We start from the raw sequence: 12,835 nt of genomic DNA on the forward strand, positions 1-12,835 counted from the left end.
CTGTGATACGTTATTCAATATATGAAGTTTCAATACACGAAGCTTCAGGAACGCATTTACTTCCTATGTCGAGTTATTACTGTCGTTGTTGTGGTTGTGGATTTTGTTGTAATTGATTTATGTATGTACAGTATGTTGAACTTCTTTCGCACCGTACGTAGCCGACCGTACTTATCGGAGGTGCGGGGGAAGACAACAAGCTATGCACAAAAAGCAGTTCTACGCAAATGCGTTTTCATTGTAGATGATGTCAAAGTGCACAGCTCCAGTGGTTTCCTAATATCGGAAAGGAAGAGCGTTCCAGACGGCCCTAGATGCTCATCTGAAAGCGCGCGATGCAGTGACCGTCTTTGTTCGATGGTTTGCCAAAAGCCACCACTGCGTGGATGTCGGAAGTTCGCGCGATGGTTGTTGAGGTAGTTGTGGTTAATGCCGTGAGGGTTGATGTCATGTTAGTTGCAATGGAGGTTGTGGTTGTTGCTGTCGTTTTAATAAATGGTCCTTGTCATGTTTGTAGCTGTGGTAGTAGTCATGGTTGTGCTTGATGTTGTTGCGATAGTAGTCATGTCAGTTGTTTTAGTTGTAGGACTCGTAGAAGTCGTAGTAGTTGCTACAAGTCGTGATTGCGTCTTCTGGTCCAACACCATGTGAGAGGAGGCTCTAAAGAAAGCTGTCTCGGGTGTGGACCAATCAATTTCAAGGACAGTGCATACATTATCAGAGTTGTTGTTTTTTGTTTGCGTTCCGACCGCAAGTATTGTGGTCAATGTAAACATGACTCCTTGTAAAAAAAGGTGTCAGTTTTGTTGCCAGATAAAAGGATAAAAAAACAATTATCACTATACGTGGCCTCAAAGTACGCCTTTCATAGTGCAGGCGCTGTGGTGACATCACCACCACTTAGTGGTGAGCAGCGGCTGCTGTTGTTGAGGAATAACTTAATGGGGACCGGTGGGCAGGGGTGGAGCCACAGGTGGGGCGGGGGGGCGGAGCCACAGGGGGGCTGGGGGGGGGGCTGAGCCCCCCCTGAAATTTTGAGAAAGTCGGTAATCGGGATAACCGGAGATCCGGCTGCTGCAAAATGCTGGCTGCCACCTTGTGCTGCCCTGCAGGCTGCTTGAGCGGCAGCCTTTCGAACTTATCAAACTTATTAGCCACATCAGCGGCTCCGACCTATTAATAAACTCCGCGTTCAAATCCAATAATATTTGTTTTATACATTTGTGGCGCCCATTGGAAAACATACACTGGATATCTCAGAATATTGAAGTCAGCCCCTCCAAAGTCAAAATCCTGGCTCCACCCCTGCCAGTGGCACAGTGGTTAGCGCACTCTCCTGTGAACCTGGTAAACGGAGTTCAATGTCCACTTAATACAAATAACAGTGGTGCATATTTTAACGGGTCTTGGGCCTTCACGAGGCAGACTCAGCCTTAAAATGAGGTACAGGACATTGTACTGATGTTATCATAAATTCTTATAAAATGGTTACAATCTGTATTATCACTTTTACCAATACCCCAATGAAGCCCTCATACTTAAGAAAAAAGGGTGTTGGAAACTGATTCTTTAAGTGAGCGCTAAGCGAGCGGTCTGTACTGAGTACACCGCTATCCGGAGAGATACACAATTTAATTCAGTCACCAAACAAGAACGCTTTAAAAAAAAATGTCACAACTACAGCCAAAATGTATAATATAATGAATATGTATTTACAATCCAGAAAATCACGGTTTTGATACAAAAATAAATGTTGTGCTCAGGGTCCATTTGGTGGGGCGCTGGTTCTGGAAGACGCCTGATCACTGAAACGCCTCCCCCGGAATCTTCCCTGCTTCCTGACGACGGGAACGACGATTGGCGACCGTGCAGGAGCCGCAGCCAAAACCAGAGCAGCAATTGCGATGAGGGAATGAGAAGCGGAGGGAACAGAGTGGAGAGGGAGACAAGCGGCATCATTAGCGACGGTCGTCAAAACGTGAACACGCCGGAGCAGTTGCGATTACGTGTGTCGGTAAGGATTGTGGGCGGCACGGTACTCACGTAGAGGTGGATAAAATCGTCGGCCGCTTTGGAGAAATTCCAATTGTTCCGCTCCAGGCATCTGTGGAGGCGAGCGCGGACAGGAGGCAAAGAGAACGTCAGTGCCTTTTTTCCACAGTCCAGCTTGCAAATCTAGTGCCTGGGCTGTGGACCAGATTCCTATGGCCAACTGAAACGGGTTCATGCCAGCTCCCGGTGAGAATCGATTGTGCAGCCCCATTACACAGTGCCGTTTGGCTCGCTTCCCGATGGGAGCCGCACGCTTGGAATAGCGCCGTCGCGAGATCACGGGGTCAACGCAGCAGAGACGCACCGTCAAGTCGCCCAATGTGTTTGTACAAAATTTGTCGAAACGTACAAAAAATTATCGTTTAAACTCGGGACTGGAGTAAGCCACCTCAAGCATACATTGTCCCCTTAATAATCTTTACAAAATGACTGACGCTTTCCTCTGTCTGTGGACAAAAGGGGTAGGGGGGAGTGAAGGGGCAAGAAGGACTTAACAGTCCGAGTCCAAAGACCCTGGTGCCCCTATAAGGGTTTGGCAGAATAAATGGCTCCTGCTGGGCTGTGTCTGATTACTCTTGCAATGAAGCATGACATCATGCGTGTGTGCACGTGTGTGTGGCTGTAAGACAGTTCCCACGTGCTCTCGCCCACCTTTGCGACCACTCCGGTGTCATGTGGGATGTTTCAGCGAATGAATTGACTGTCTCCTGCTGGGACGAGGTGAGTGCAGTAAGCGGGCAGCTGCTGGACGTCGCTGATGTTGTTGAGGCGAATGCAGGGGGCATCTCACTTGAAAGAGCTTCGCGGATGAACATCCGCTCACTCGCGACAGATGGCCTGCCGGGTGTCAACACAAGCAGGTCAATAAAAATAATAACACATTACTTAGTTAAACAGCAAGCTAATGGAGCACCTGAAGGAAACACACATGGGCAAGGGGTCAACACTCTATCCCATACAGAAGACAAGATGGAGATTAGTCCACACTTGCTGTACTGCCTTCTGGAAAGTCAAGAGTATGCAACCTCGTTAAGGAAGAAGCAAAGGAATGGGAGAGGGAGCAGAGGAAAGGGAAGCAGGAAAGCGCATATTGTCTGTGTGCGAAAACATGGTGTGTGTTTGTGGCTATGTGTATATGATGTGTCATGTAGCCCGTATGCCCAGCCACCGCATGCCTAAACAGCTTTTGTTCAGCTGGATAGAGGGGGCTAAATGGGCGCGGGATGGGCTAGAGAAGAGATGGAGTGATTTGGTATAAGAGGATGTGGATCTGAGTGGACTTGCCGATGACTGGTACCAGCCATGTTAAAATCGGCCTCTGTGGAGGAGGCTCGTTAAGAATGCTACTGGGTAGTTGGAGGCAGTCGCCCTCCAACAACAATGGGGGAGGAGTGACGCTCAAAACAACGAGCGGAGCGCTGGGTGGCCAAAGCACAGCAAGTTGGCATAGTAAGGGGCACAGGTGGTGCATTGGCCAGCCATCTCAGTCGACCCGTAGCACGTGGGTCTGCCCCGTGACCTCCTGCCAGTGGGCATTCGACATTCGCGTGGCCTCAACATGCACATAGGCTGGCACAAGCGCCGTGGTGACATCACTGCCACTTAATGGCGAACGGTGGTTGTTATGATGTGTTGGGTCATGGTGCAAGTGACTCACCTGCCGTCCATGGTTGGCACCAATTGCACCACCCGCCAAAACATCTTCACAGACTCTTGGCAATTCTTGGCTGAGGATCGACACACACGACAAAGGTGCACGGGCGTCAAGAGAGAGCCACGCCATTAACATAAACCGCATGTCAGGATCAATTAGAATGGTGAGGTGGTGCTTATGGCATGCAGTGCAGAATGCACCTGGTCTAGTTAAATGCAATGTCAGTGATGCTGTTAATGATGCTACTGCTGATGACGAAGCTGATGGTGAATGTGACTATGCAAATACTCACTCTCTTTGAAGAAGCCGTGCACCGTGAAGTTGACCTGAGTATCCTGTAAAGTGAGAGTCACAAGTAAACACGATCGCCCATCATTTTTAAGCAACCCAAGAGGTGGAGACTGCAGGGTTGGAGTCTCGGCCAGGGTTAGTGCTGTGGCTAGAGTAAGTGTGAGTCTTGGCTTGTGTTAGTGTCAAGGTTTGAGAGAGAGAGATGTTGCTAGGAATTATAATGGGATCGAGTGTCAAGTCTAGGGATAATGTATATTTAAGGCCAAGAAGATGGCTTTAATCTCTCTTACGAGTTACGTTTCACGTAATAATTCACGTTTAATCTTGGAAAGGTGGACATATTTACATAGGTATCAAAGAATAAGTCAAAATAATTATAGTAAAAATTCGAAGCATAAATTGAGGGCTTGTGCACATGAAAGGTTTGTAACTCAGGCCGCATAAGCTCAGCAATTTGTGTTTAAGCAGAGCCAGCGGCTATGTCAATGAGGGCGTTTTGGTGCAAGGCCACGGCTCACCGTGCCACGGCTGACAGTGGTGGTGAAGGAGGACATATCGTGATTCTTGTGCGTCAGCTCTTTGATGAAGTCCTCCGCCGTCAGCCGCTCGCACTTGAGCTGTGCTGTGGGATGAGGGGGCAGGAGGGCAACAAAACTGTGGTGATACGAGTGGCGACAGATATGCGCATGTTAAACTTATTTTGCACTGTACGTAGTCAACTGTTGCATTGGAGGTGCGGAGCAAGGAGAAAAAAACTGCATGGCGCACAGTGACAGAATGACATGAGCGGTGACGCAGTGACGCGCGGATCTGCAAACATCGCTCGTGACCAACACTCACGTGAATCTTCTGGGGTCGGCTTGTCTGTACCCTCCTCTCCCAGGCTGCTCCTGGAGGTAGAAACGAGATCCGGATTGTTAGGAAACGGAGTGGCTACACTCACATCCACAAGTGTGCTTTAATTTCCGTGTTTTCGCAAAGCATTTCTTTCTTCTCGTATCGTTGCGGATACTGATGATTTAATTCCATTTTAGAAGCCATATTTCATTTCGAAGCATTTAAAGCAAGCTTCTGATTGGCTGCTTGCGGCTATGTGAAAAACTCCACATGTTTCGGCGCACTTTAAATGGCCTGCTCTTTGATGACGCTATAGAAGTTGTCATTAATGCTTATAACTGCCTGTAGCAATGATAAGCAATGTAACACGTATTCTTGGTTCTTTCGGTAAAGTCATGTAGAAGGGAAATAATAAAATAATAAAATATTAACCAATAAAATTATCGCGACGTTTCGACTGCAACACAAGCAATCATCATCAGGTGTGAAAACCAGAGCAAGAAAATGTTTCACACCTCATGATGATTGCTTGTGTTGCAGTCGAAACGTCGTGATAATTTTATTGTTTTATATTTTTATTATTTTATTGTTTCCCTTCTACGTGATTTTACCGAAAGAACCAAGAATATGAATCCCTGCAGTCACGAAAGCTTTAAATCAAAATTCACTGTAACATGGTCTCTCGAGAGCGGTCTGTGGCAAATACCAATTAATCCTTTCATGTGACAGCCTTGCTGGCCAGTTTGTGAGTGTGTGTGTGTTTGTCAGCTCACTCTGAGGGGGTGTAGATGGTGATGAGGGCATCCTTTTGATACTTCTTGAGCAGACCCTCGCGGTCTGCGGTATCATAAAGACCGTAGTACCTGCCAATGCACACGCAACGCACTTTAATCACCGAGTGCGTAGCCAACCATCGATTCATAATGTCAACTCAATTATTTTGTTCACGATGCAAGTATACAGTCGTGCTTGTGATGATAAAAGAGTTGCAATGAATTGTTGCATAAATAATTGGATGATGCAGTGGTGTAACAGTTATTGCACTGGACTTGCAAATCAGAGGTTGCCAGTGTAATGTTCTGTAAGCGAACGTTGAAGCAAAGGTGCAAAGTGATTGAATCCCCCCACCTCTGTCCAGCCAGCTGTCCACCACAGTTAGTTCAATTGGCAGTGTTGGGGTCAAGTGTGGGTACTCCCTACCCTTCCAAGATGTCCGGCCATTGTGGAAGACTAGGCCAAATACACGATAGAGTGTTCTCTACAGCTCTCCCTTTAGTGGAGTAGAATGCGCAAGGAATTACAGGGCTGCACTTTGATATACAATGATAAATTCATGATAGAATCAAGATAATGGGACTTATCTGTAGAAGGAAGGCAGTACATCCGGAAAACGGTAATAACGAGAGACACGTGGCTTAAACAAAATATGCAGCGTTAAGAAACCACTGATAAGAAAAGTAAGTGGGTTTGAGCAGAACACACTGGCAGAAGGAATAATGGCCATTAGTCTAGACTAAGTACTGGGTGATCCAGGAGTTGGAGCGTATAAATGAGCTTGTCTATCGATTGTAGGTAGGTTAGTCCATTGCAGGGCAGTTGTATAGTGATGGCTTGGGGAAGCATTTACGTAGCAGTGCATTGATCATTCCTGATGATGATGATGAAATATTACATAAAAGCATAGGCTGGGATACCCTCGTGTCTGAGTGAGTGCAGGGAATTGGAAGGCTCCTTACTCCTTGAGAAAGTTCGCGATGAGGCCTTGAATGTCGGCTGAGGTGGGCGGCAGAGCGATGGGAGGCTGAGCTGTAGGTGGCAGAGGTGTGGGTGGCAGAGATGTGGGTGGCAGAGGTGTGGGTGGCAGAGGTGTGGGTGGCAGAGCGGTGGGAGGCTGAGGTGTGGTTGGCAGAGGTGTGGGTGGCAGAGGTGTGGATGGCAGAGGTGTGGGTGGCAGAGGTGTGGGTGGCAGAGGTGTGGGTGGCAGAGGTGTGGGTGGCAGAGGTGTGGGTGGCAGAGGTGTGGGTGGCAGAGTGGTGGGTGGCAGAGGTGTGGGTGGCAGAGCGGTGGGAGGTTGAGGTGTGGGTGGCAGAGGTGTGGGTGGCAGAGGTGTGGGTGGCAGAGGTGTGGGTGGCAGAGTGGTGGGTGGCAGAGGTGTGGGTGGCAGAGCGGTGGGAGGTTGAGGTGTGGGTGGCAGAGGTGTGGGTGGCAGAGGTGTGGGTGGCAGAGGTGTGGGTGGCAGAGGTGTGGGTGGCAGAGGTGTGGGTGGCTGAGGTGTGGTTGGCAGAGGTGTGGGTGGCAGAGCTGTGCGTGGCAGAGCCATGGGAGCCCGATCTTCGCGAGGCTGAGCCTTGCGAGGTCGAGCCGTGGCTGGGAGAGCTGTGGGTCGCTCAGCTGCGGGAAGCACAGTCGGAGGCTGAGCAGAGGGTGCCATGACTTTGGGCACCATCATGGACATAGATGCGGGTGGCTGTGGCAGCTCAGCTTCTTCCTGTTGGTAACAAACAATGATGGTAATGAAGGTAATTACGATGATGTGAGTGGTGGTGATGAAGTTGATGTCAATGGTGAGTATGATGGTGTTGAGAGTAATGATAGATGTGATGATAACTTCTGATGTGCTAACACGTACAATCTGGTGTACCAACACATTCTGATGTATCAACACAGACACATTCTAATGTACCAACACGTAAACAATCTGATATACCAACATACAATCTGATGTACCAACACGTACACACAGAACGACGGTGAGAGCAGAGCAGCCGCGTGCCGGCTGTACGCATGGCCTCCTCACCTCGATCAGCCGCTGGTCGTCCTTCGTTAGGTCCCCAGCGAGCGGAGACGGTGGGCCTAGGACTGGGCGCATCAAGACGATGGCCTGCAACACGGACAAAGCGGCGACACCGATCAGCTGGCCGCGGGCACGTTGGCACCCCTCCCTTACCTCGTTAGCCCGACAGGGATGCGACGATGCTCCCATTCGCTCGCGAAAGTTGCATCAATTTATGCGTGGGCATGTCTGTGTGTATGTGTCACAATTCTAATGCATGTTGTGCAACCAGGTGTGAGAGAACTCAAGAAACCAGGATATGCTTAATTTTCCACAGTGAGCCCTGGTCACCAATCACGTGTAAAGTATTCGATTTGCATTCAGTTCTTTGCTGTTTCATTTTTGTACATAGGGTGAAAGATGGCAGCAAGATGGCAGCAATTTGGCAAATGGATCAAAGAAAATGGTAAAAATGAGATGGGAATAATGGGAAGCAGTAAAAACGAAATGATTAAAATGACATGAAAAAGTAAATTGATTCTTTAAATGAATCCCGGCTTCCACCAACAATTCAATGAGTTTGATGATTTATGACTATTTGTTATGATTTCGATTGCTGTAATCTTTATAGCTGTGGGTGGTCACACATAGTATATGAGCTATTCAACCCAAAATCAAATGATTCTTACACTACACGTGTGACTAAACGCATGCATTATGTGTGCTGAAATGCATTTAACCCATGCATAATTGCACACCTATTGGCCTAGCCCTCCAGTCCACTTCAGCTGTCTTTTCCAGCCATCCCAGGGGATTTCAATGGAACAACCAAGTAACCTCTTGGGGCCACTATGAAAGGCTACATGAGGATAATAATGATGCCCTCTCATTATCCAGGAGAGTCTTGCTCAGACTCAAGACTTGTTCACGAGGATCCTGTATTAGGATTGTTCGGCAAATTCCCTGAATGAGCATTGAGGTTGGAGGCAGAAGCTGCACTGTCCAGGGGAAAAACACGTACGCATTCAAGTCAAGTACGCTCAAAGCTCTGGACAGATGTATTAAACAATCTATTGATATGCTGTGATCTCCAGCTATAAACAGCTGATGTAACATTTACATCTCATAGCGGTCGGCCTATCACCTCCTGCCTCCCCGGCGCACTCACCCTATAGTTGTCGGGAAAGACAATTTTCCGTGACAGCGCCTTGAGGTTCAAGGCCACCATGTAGTTCACCACATAGAATGTTGCCATGTCTCCCTCAAAGTGGAACTGAGAAGAACACACATACAGACACAATATTGGAGAGAGGCACAGTGTTGTCATCAATGGTGTAGCGTGGTGGGCATGGTCCCATTGATGGATGAGATTTCTCATGCACAGCCCCTACCGTTTGGAATACCCTCCCACTCCACATCTGACAAATCGACACCATCACTTTGTTATTCAAATACAAGATCAAAGCCTTTTCATTAATCTGGGCATACAGTGATGAATAGAAAATCACAGTTTGGACATTTGACCAATAGTTTAAACACAGGATAGTTAAACCCAGGATGGATTGTAAGCAGTCCAGCTTGAACACATCGCTTAATCTCTCGCGCGCATACCTGCAACGGAGTGAAGGGCGTGCAGCAGCCCTGCTGCAGGAACTGCAGAAGCCCCTCCTTGCCGTACTTCCTCCCAAAAGGAATCTGGGGACACAAGAAGCAGTGGCCAGGAGTGAACAATAAGATATATTTCCTTTTATATAGCATCATTCATGCTAAAAGCATCCCACAACGGACATTAATAATTTTTCGGACCAAATCCCACATACAGCCACTGCCAAAGCAACTGAAAACCCTACGAGCAAGCAAAATCAAGAATCAACAAACAAGTTAAGAAATGGCACCAAAACAAAGGCACAAACAACAAAAAAGTGATCCCAACAAAGGAATTAGTTCATGAGGTCATATCCCAGACCCACAATCCCAAATTTCCAACCAAGCCAGCAAGACCCCAAGCAATTTGTAAACCTGCACGTGTACGTGTGTCTGCGGGGAGTGCTGGCTCAGTGGTTTGCACACTGCCCTACAAACCCTGGCCACCCAAGTTCAATTCCCGCTCATGGCCAAAAAAAGTGGTTGTTGGCCTCACTTAGGTCGACTCAGCTTTAAATGAGTACCTGGTGTCGTGTGTAAACATGAGCACTGAGGTAACAACCACACTATACCCTGAGGTGCTATGCTGGCCTTAAAAGTTGCCCACGAATAGCACCTGCTCCAACAGTTTGCGAAAGGCTTTCCGAAGGATTGTCCTTGTTACCCCCCTTTGGATCTGCCCCTGTATTATTACAATGCTTTTTATTCAGGAGAGCTTCACTGAGTCTCAATACTCTTTTTGTGGAGGGTCCTTCCATGTTTTTTGCAGTGGGGGAGAGGGCAACATTGCTATGTGTCATCCCAATTGTGTAATTTGAATTCATTTTTTTTATTCCGACCATCACGCCAGCATATGACATCACTGGATAATTAAGGTCCACTGTAAAGCAGATAGCACGTAGTATGTTTACCAATAACACCACGGAGATAACCACCGACTGTGTCCACGTGTGTGCGGCCACTGCATTTACCGTGATCTGGTACCAAGTGGATGGTTCCTGGCTGACGTTGCGCGCCGGAGCACGGTACTCCGCCGACTCGGCCCGTGTCGTCACAGGTGGGACAACGCTCAGCCGCTGCCACCGATGGCCCTCGGGACCGGAGGTGGTGTGCGACGGCGCACCACTTGGACCCAGCCTGCTCCACACTCTGATTGGAACACAACGAGAGGGCGCGGTGGTGAACGAGGAGCCGAAGGCAGCCACGCGAGCGAAGCATGCGGTTCACTTAAACGGAGACCGTGTCAAGTTTGATTCATGTTAATGTTGGTAGTGAAGAGTCCTAAGCCACCGGGGAGGAGATTCATTGAACAGAATGTAATCCATACATCGGCGAGTGTAAACATATCTTGTAAATTTGACGACTTCGTTGGGTGGTAGAGGGTTAACGTCAAGCATTGGCACCACGTGGCCGAACACCAAAAACAAACGCGGATTCATTGTCCTGGCTATGCCAACCTACGCTTTAAGTTAGGCTGTGTCAAGGCTACATCCAGGGCTTTAACTTCTTTCTTACAAGTCGCTGGTAGACTACATCCCACCAACGTGTGGCATAGAGAAGAAACTCGTCAGTCAATAACACTGTGGCCTTAAAATAAGAAATGTATAATAGGCGACGTTTTGGGCAATGGCCCTACAAAGAAGGCTGTTGGGACAAAGTATTGTCAGCGAGATATTAAAATATAAACATTGCACAATGACAAGCACTACATCTGGCTATCTTTGGCTGCTAATGCTTACATTACCAGGTGATATCTTTTTTAAGCTGAGTCGACCTAGGAGAGACTCGGGACCGGTTCAATTATTGCTGGTCACTGATGTTAGCCATGGCTGGTAATAAACTCGGGTCAACCTGGTGTTGTTGTAGAGCAATGGGTCCCACTGCTCTACCACCCTGCACCCTGCTCGGCATGTACACATGCACACACACGCTCGTGTGCACTCGCAGCTCTACTCACGATGGCCGCTTGGAACTCGGCCCATCGTGGTTCTCATCCACCGGATGGGAGCGGCAGAGTGGGGAACGTGGGGAACGTTGTCGGCGTGGTCCACCTCTTCCTTGCTCCCCACCACCAATGCTGACAGTGCACATGCGGGACCCAATCGACTCCCCATCAACGGAGCATCGCACTCTCAGGGGGCTCCGGGACCTGTGTCGTGGGGCCGCAGGCTTGGTCGCTGTCCGCTTGTCAGGGTCTGCACATACAAGAGGGGGGTGTGGGGGTGCGGGGCACAAGAGTCTCAGTTTGGAGGTAAGAATGCGTGGATCAGGGGCACCCCAGTGGCTCGATGTTAACTACCTCGCCTGTGATAGAGGATATCGTGGGTTTGATCCCAACCCTGATGCCTGCATATTTGAAGTTTGCACGTTCTCCCCGTGGCCACGTGAATTGTTCTCCGGGTCCTCCGATTTTTCCCTCCACATGTAGAATCAATTTGCGTTTCGATTATTTGGCTGTTATACATTACCACACGCCGATAAGCCAATTCTTTGAGCTATCATTTGTGGCCAGGTCGAAAAAGAGCTTTATTGCTCAGTGGGCTTCAGTTTAGAATTTACACGAAGGAATTCATGGTGGCGCAGAGACGCAATTAACTGTGTGTGGGGGGGGGGGGGAGAGTGAGAGAAGGGCTCGTGAAGATGGAAGGCGGCAGGATTGCAGCTGGGCAGGAGGAGGCAGGGAATTGGCTGAGGACTGGAGGGGAGAGATTTCGCAGGAAAGGAGGAACCGTTTGGAAGGTTTGAGAAAGATAATATATCAAGGGGGTGGTGCAGATGCGACCTCAGGTACGGGCACAGACCGCCTCGCCTCATATCTCTACTCCACATACTCTCCGAACTTTCCCGTCTCATCTCACTCTATTCCACACTCTCCTACCTCACCAAATTTCTATTCCATTCCACTCTCCTAACTCTCCCGTCTCTACTCCACACACTCTCCAAACTCTCCCATCTCATCTATCTCCTCCACACACTCTCTGAACTTTCCTGTTTCACCTCTCTACTCCATTCACCTCCAAAAACCACCGTCCGCATGCACAGATTGTGCTTGTGGTCCATCTCCATCGACCGCTGTCGCTTGGCAGCGCTCTCCTCCTCCTCCGGGTCATGACCTCCTCGCTTGCGGCGCCGACCCCCTGCGCAGCAGCACCCAGAGATGTACCACCACTGCGTCTCACTCTACCTATCACTTAGAGGTACCATCGCGTCTCCCTCTCTATCCATCACTTAGAGGTTCCACCACCGCCTCTTCCTATACCCATCAGTGAGAGGTACCACCACGTCTTCCTCTCCCCATCACTGAGAGGAGCCACCACCGCGTCTCCCTCTACCAATCACTGAGTGGTACCACCAAGTCTTCCTCTACCCATCACTGTGCCCCCCACACAGCTACCCCCCCCCCCGTTCTCTCGCTTGTGCTATGGGGCCGTCCATAAATGACGTCAAGCGATTTTGGACGATTTTAGACCCCCCCCCCCTCGTCACAAAAAGTCAGACCTCCCCTCAAATATGATGCAACAAAACTCTGCCCCCCCCCCCCCAAATTATATTTCCATTTTGAAAATAAAACATGCTTTAATCGC

Source organism: Petromyzon marinus, chromosome 51 (assembly GCF_048934315.1).
Source record: "Petromyzon marinus isolate PM22_M1 ecotype Great Lakes invasive population chromosome 51, UKy_Petmar_22M1.pri1.0, whole genome shotgun sequence".
Lineage (NCBI taxonomy): Eukaryota > Metazoa > Chordata > Hyperoartia > Petromyzontiformes > Petromyzontidae > Petromyzon > Petromyzon marinus.